A 6,278-nucleotide genomic window follows, 5' to 3' on the forward strand; every position below is an offset into this window, starting at 1 on the left:
AGACAATAAGAAAGGCTGGAACAGAAGGTCAATGGAGCAACACAGTAATCTCATGAGCAAAGACCAATTAATAGATTCCCATTTCATAACTAAACATATAAATGCCGTAGGAACTGGATGTCTGATACCATTTTGAATCAACAATGCAGTGCACCAGAAAAAAACATCTAATAAATATGTCAGTTAACAGGTTAACCCCTGAGTTTTATTTCACACTGATTGTCAGATATTTGAATGTTCATTAATGAATGAAAATAACAGCAGTTGATAACAAAAAAAAAAAGGAATTAATGATAAATAAGTAGAGAGGGAGGGAGGCCAGAAACTGCAATGGAGCAATATGGTCCCTTTTTGGACAACAAATCACATAATTTATTGAATGATTTATAGATGTATACTTTGATGATATAAATGAAATACATTTCAGATAGGTTAGCTGTTATGAATAGATATCTAATTAAGGTGTAGTCCAACATGTAGAAGTGCTCAAAGTGCCAAACAGCAATAATAATTTCTCTCTCTCTCTCTCTCTCTCTCTGCTGATGAGGCTTCCAATCATCCAGTTCCATTTTGTACAAAGTAATAGTTTCTAGAGAAAGGCGTTGTTGTATAATGGGATTAGAGTTCTGATATGAAGCTCACAAAAGGGAGCAATTGTGTAACATCCCTTTGAAAATCTTACAATTGGAACAGTTTAGGAATGATTCAAGAGCTGTAGATTGTTACTACAATAAAACAATGAGAAATTCAGTGTTTTAATACTTACACAGTGTTTTATTGTGTTAATCTAATTTAGTTTTAGTTTGATTAGGAATCCCATGTTTAAATGATAGAATTGTTTCCTTTAATAATCCATTAATGAATTAACGGTCTTATTAATATTTGGGAAAAATGGAAATGGGTGATTTAAAAAAAATCTTTTCTATTGTTAATGTGTGTTCACAAACAGGCATGTAAATACAAATTATATACAGACCTTTATTTATATATATATATATATATATATATATATATATATATCTCAGATACATATCATACATGTGTGTGTAAGAGATTTGCCATGACACTAGAATATCCATTCCAAAAGAGTATTAGGCACCCAAATGTTCAAAGAGAGAGAGAGAGAGAGAGCGCGGGAGGGATGTAAGCAAGTGTCCTTCGAGAACATACAAGAGATATTATGATGGCAGACTATAAAGACATCTCAGCCTTCAAAGATGCAATATCAAACTAAATCATTCTGGAAAGAATAGCTATGCACAGACACTTTATACATAGTTAATTAGTAGCAGAAGACATTTTAGAAAGGAAGAAACAAATTACAAAATGCCGGATGTATGGAAGAAGTGTTTGTAACACACAAACTGTATTCTATTCCTGAATTAAAAGGTGTTGATATTTGTTGGTTTTAAACAGTAAATAAGTCATTTTCAATCATTGTAATTGCTATGAAATTAGTAAGTGAAAAGTTTAATCCCTCTTTCTTTTAAGAAAAACAAAAAAGAGAGAGGTAAATAAGAGAGAAAAGAGAAATGAAGGAAAAGTAAAGGGAGAAAATAGACTGTTTCTGATTAAGACAAGTGAATTATGGACGATGACAGCATTGATGACATGTGAGAGCCACTAGAGAAAAGGTGAATCTTTGAAAGACTAAAACCATTCCAATGCTGGTAGAACTTATTGAATTTGAAGTTGTTAATGACTTAAGTGAAACCTAACAAAATTTATGAATAACAGAAATTAATAATAATAATAATAATAATGGGTAACAAGGATTTCACACATTGGCACAGAGCAGTTAATGAATAGAGGAAGAGAACTTTGGTTGATTGAACCAATTTCAGAAGAATGAACAATAAAAGTGATCATGACATGAATATAACAGAAAATAACAACAGCTGTTTCAAACAATCAGCCAGGAATTTTAGGGCAATGGGGTCAGTTGATGGTATTGAACCCTGGTACTTGACCAACCACAAAACGGTGAAAGGCAAAGTTGATCTTTGGTGGCATTTGAACTTAGAATATAAAGGGCTGCAAGAATTGTCACTGAGCATTTCGTCCAATGCGCTAACGATTCTGCTAGCCCACTGCCTTAATAATAATAATAATAATAATAATAATAATAACAACAACAATAATAATAATAATAACAATTGGAGGTCTTATCTATTAAGGTGAAACATTCTAAATTTGTACACCAAACATTAAGCTAAAAAACAAAATTTCTTTTTAAATAAATGAAAAAATAAAACCCAACAACAACAATAAACATATATGTAACAAACACATTGTTACAACATGAAACATGGAATGAAAAACACCACATGAGGCTAATAAAGAAATATATAAATGACGAATAACTACAATACAGACAAAACATCGAAAAAATCCGAAAGTGACAATTATTTTGAGAAAAATATTTTCATTATTTTCATTATTTAAATAAAACAAGTTGACACACAAAAAATACATCATTTTAACATTTCACAATAAAGTGAAAAATAAACAAATATACACTATAAAAATTTACAAAAAAAAAACCAAACAAGTTGAAGTTAAATCTATGGAAAGGAACATGGCAGTTTATTTGGAAATCTAGGAAAGAACTAATTTTTGTCTACCTTGCTGTGTGTGTGTCTGTGTGTCTGTGTGAACCCAATTATACATGCAGAGCCACATAAATATCTACTAAAACATTACTAAATAAAATAATTCAAATATTTCCCTCTACAGATGTATGCAGATATCTGGTGTCAATGGATGAGTATAGCTCTTGCAGCAATATGATTTGGTCCTGAAGCAGCTACTTGACCATTCAAATGTTCATGTGATATATCTCGACTTTGCAAAAGCCTTTGACAAAGTTGATCATGGCTTGATATGTCACAAGCTGCGAAACCTTGGCATAGCTGGTAAATTAGGAGAATGGCTGCATGACTTCCTGAATGGTAGAAGTCAGACAGTTGCAACCAATAGAGAATTATCTAGGGAAACGCAAATATTGAGCGGTGTTCCACAAAGAGCTTTCCTGGGACCACTACTTTTCATAGTAGCCCTTCTGGACATGACCACGGTCACTTGGACAGCCATTGTCACTAGCTATGCTGATGACACAAAACTATCTCAGGCACTAAAGAATCCTGATGATGTCATATATATATCTATACATATATATATATATCTCTATATATCTATACATATACATATACATATATATATATAGTAAGTAAGATATATATATATATGCATATATACGTGTATATATGGGTACAGGACATCAAAAAAACATGAACAAAATAAAAAAACGGCAACATAAAAAAAACAAAAACATGGAAAATGACCTTTTTTTTTGAACAACGAAAGAAATAGAGAAATGAGACATATATATATATATATATGTGTGTGTGTGTGTGTGTGTGTACATATGGGAATTTTTTCCTGGATGGGAATATACTTCTTTCCACACACACACACACATACACGTGGTCTGAGAAACGCAAGTAATTTGAAAGTCACCTAGCTTTTTCTTTGTAAAATGCACATTAAACATGAATTAAGTAATCTTTCATGTTCCTGTTAAATTGTTTTTATAGATAACTTGACATAAAAAACAAACATTAATATATATCATATTTTTATAAATACAGGAATTAAATATGAGCTACTATAAGTTTCATGCACAGATAATACAGTCATTGGATGGGCGTGTTTAGCCCATTGTGTATTATCCTGTAATTATTCAGTCTCAAAATAAACATCCTTTTTTTTATTAAATAATACTTATCTTTTGCTGTATGGTGGACGTTTTTTGTTGATCCCACCAATAATGGAAGAGTACATACATACATACACACACTTAAATGTATACACACATACATATACACAAAATAGTTTATAATTATGTTCTTTATCCTAATCAATTTACTTACATCTGCTTACTTGTATTTTTCAAGATCCACTGTGCTTAATTTGCTAATGTATTTGTAATTAGGCTCAGTTCCTCGTTATGGGCTGCAGTTGTTGGGAGTTTCTATTTAGCCTTTCTAGATTTATTTATTCTTCAGTGTATTGTACTGAAGCTGTACTTCAGAACTGGACAAAGTGGTATTGGGTCGATTAAATTTTTTTTTTTTTAACTATTTGTTTATTCTGTAGTAGTTCTACTACTACAGAATAAACAAATAGTTTTTAAAAAATTAAATCTAATTCAATGTTTTTAATTTTTACTTGACTTATATTTTCTAAGAGTAGTTGTGAGCATATTTAGTTTAATTCCATATCATTGTCATATAACTCCTGAATTCATGCACAATTTTTTGCAGGTTATCTAGCTTGGCTATTTAATTTTAAGTCAACCATATGGGAGAAATTGTTTATATTTTGTCTTTGATATTATCCCTTTATTCACAATGGTGTCAACTGAATGGTAACACGCACACAACAGAGACAAAGCAAGGATCACAATTATCTTCAATATTATTAACACAAACATTATCAGGCTTGGTTTTAAGGGGGAGAATACTAATAATTATATTAACCTTTTTTTACTGATGTGTGTTCAATTTCGATGCCAAAAGAAAGAAAACTGAATTTCTCTTTTGGCGCTTCATGATATCTCCTGATGAACTTTCTCAGCCTTTCTTTACTATTTTTATTAAATCTGATAAAACTTGATGCTTTGGTATATTATTTACTGAAAACCACATGTCTTCTATATTAACATAGGTCGGATACTTTTCCAATATTCACATAAAATGCTAATTGTTGGAATAATACTATTTACAATTGGATGCTGTGTTTTACAGTCAGGTAGACTGGAGAAGAGAGAGAGAGAGAGCAATTGTGCAAGATGCAGCATGGAGCAGCACAATCGTTGACTTCAAGCTTGAAGTTATAAAGCAAATGTGAGTATCTGAAATGAGTCAGAGTGTACATGTATGCATCCACATAAGTTGTTTAGTAATGTCTATTGAGATTTTAATAAAAAGAACAACAGGAAGATTACCAAAAGTAATCTCAGGAAGTAGAGCAACCAGTTCTGGATGCAAGTATAAATGATACAAACAAAATTGTCTGACAAACAGTAAATAACAAATTGCAGTTGTAAACAACAGATTAAATTAGCAACAGTTTAAATTTCTGTTCAGGAATTTAAATAGAAAATTACTCTTAAATTTAGGGACGCTAAACATAAAACCCATTTCTGATGATTTTCATGTTGACAGGATAAAAATAATTACTATGAAAACTGATCTTATTTAAAACATAGCACAAGAGAGTTGAGTTTAAGGCCCAGGACTTCAATTACATCGATTTGTGTGATAACAAACACCATTTCAAGTTAAAAACTATGAAATGTGTTCTGATTTCGACTCACATAACTGCATCCACAGATTAATATTTATTTCTAAAGAATCATTTCATCAACGCTTACTTGGCAAAATGATGAAAAATAAGAAAATATAGTAAGTTGGATTTTGGGTTCTTTCAAACGTCTAGTTTTCATTCAATTAAGAAATCAAACACAATCTCTACAATTCAAAAGTGACATCAGTATGAGCAAAGACCTAAAATTTAGGAATGTTCCTTTGATTTGAGGAGAAATATCTAATGCCAAGTCTTCGAATGAACAGTTTTGCATGGAAAGGGAATAAGAAGATAGGATTGGTTCAATATGTTCATTATAAATTTAAAGAAACAGATTTGAAATAATATGCAAATACAAAAACACCTAAGATCCTTTACGAACTTCTTTCCCACCCAGCAATCAACTACTGAATTAAAATCATCATCGATCCTTTTGTTTGCATTGAACAAAAAAAAAAAATGTTTTCATTTATCATACACACACACACATACATACACATGTGCACACACGCACACAGTGATAACTTGATCTATAGACATCTGTAAACTGTATTCTTTAAAATGGTAAAATGTGATTTGAAAAAAACTGAAGTCTTATAAATTCTTGCATTATCGACACACCATTCCCCACTGTTCTCTGATACACTGAATTATTTAAAAACAGGCAAAATAATTCAAAGGTTTTAAACTTTCTACAACAATAACTAGTAATCAAAATAATAATAATTTTATACATGACAAATAACAGTAATATTTGTAGCAAATAGTATTAAATCTAACCCCTAAAGTGTTTAAATTCTACCATGAATGAGTACAAACAATATCAAGCAATAAACAACTATATTACTCCAGTTTATTTTCCGAGTCATCTTAACAGAAATTCAATTGACAGTGAACTTTATTGGTTG

General features: G+C 30.8%; 1 protein-coding gene across 1 annotated transcript in view; it reads right to left on the reverse strand.

The window, feature by feature from the left end:
• Positions 1–6,278, reverse strand: part of LOC106877934 (histone deacetylase 4) — a 224,265-nt gene that overhangs the window by 45,260 nt on the left and 172,727 nt on the right. The window lies entirely within an intron of this gene.

Source organism: Octopus bimaculoides, chromosome 10 (assembly GCF_001194135.2).
Source record: "Octopus bimaculoides isolate UCB-OBI-ISO-001 chromosome 10, ASM119413v2, whole genome shotgun sequence".
Lineage (NCBI taxonomy): Eukaryota > Metazoa > Mollusca > Cephalopoda > Octopoda > Octopodidae > Octopus > Octopus bimaculoides.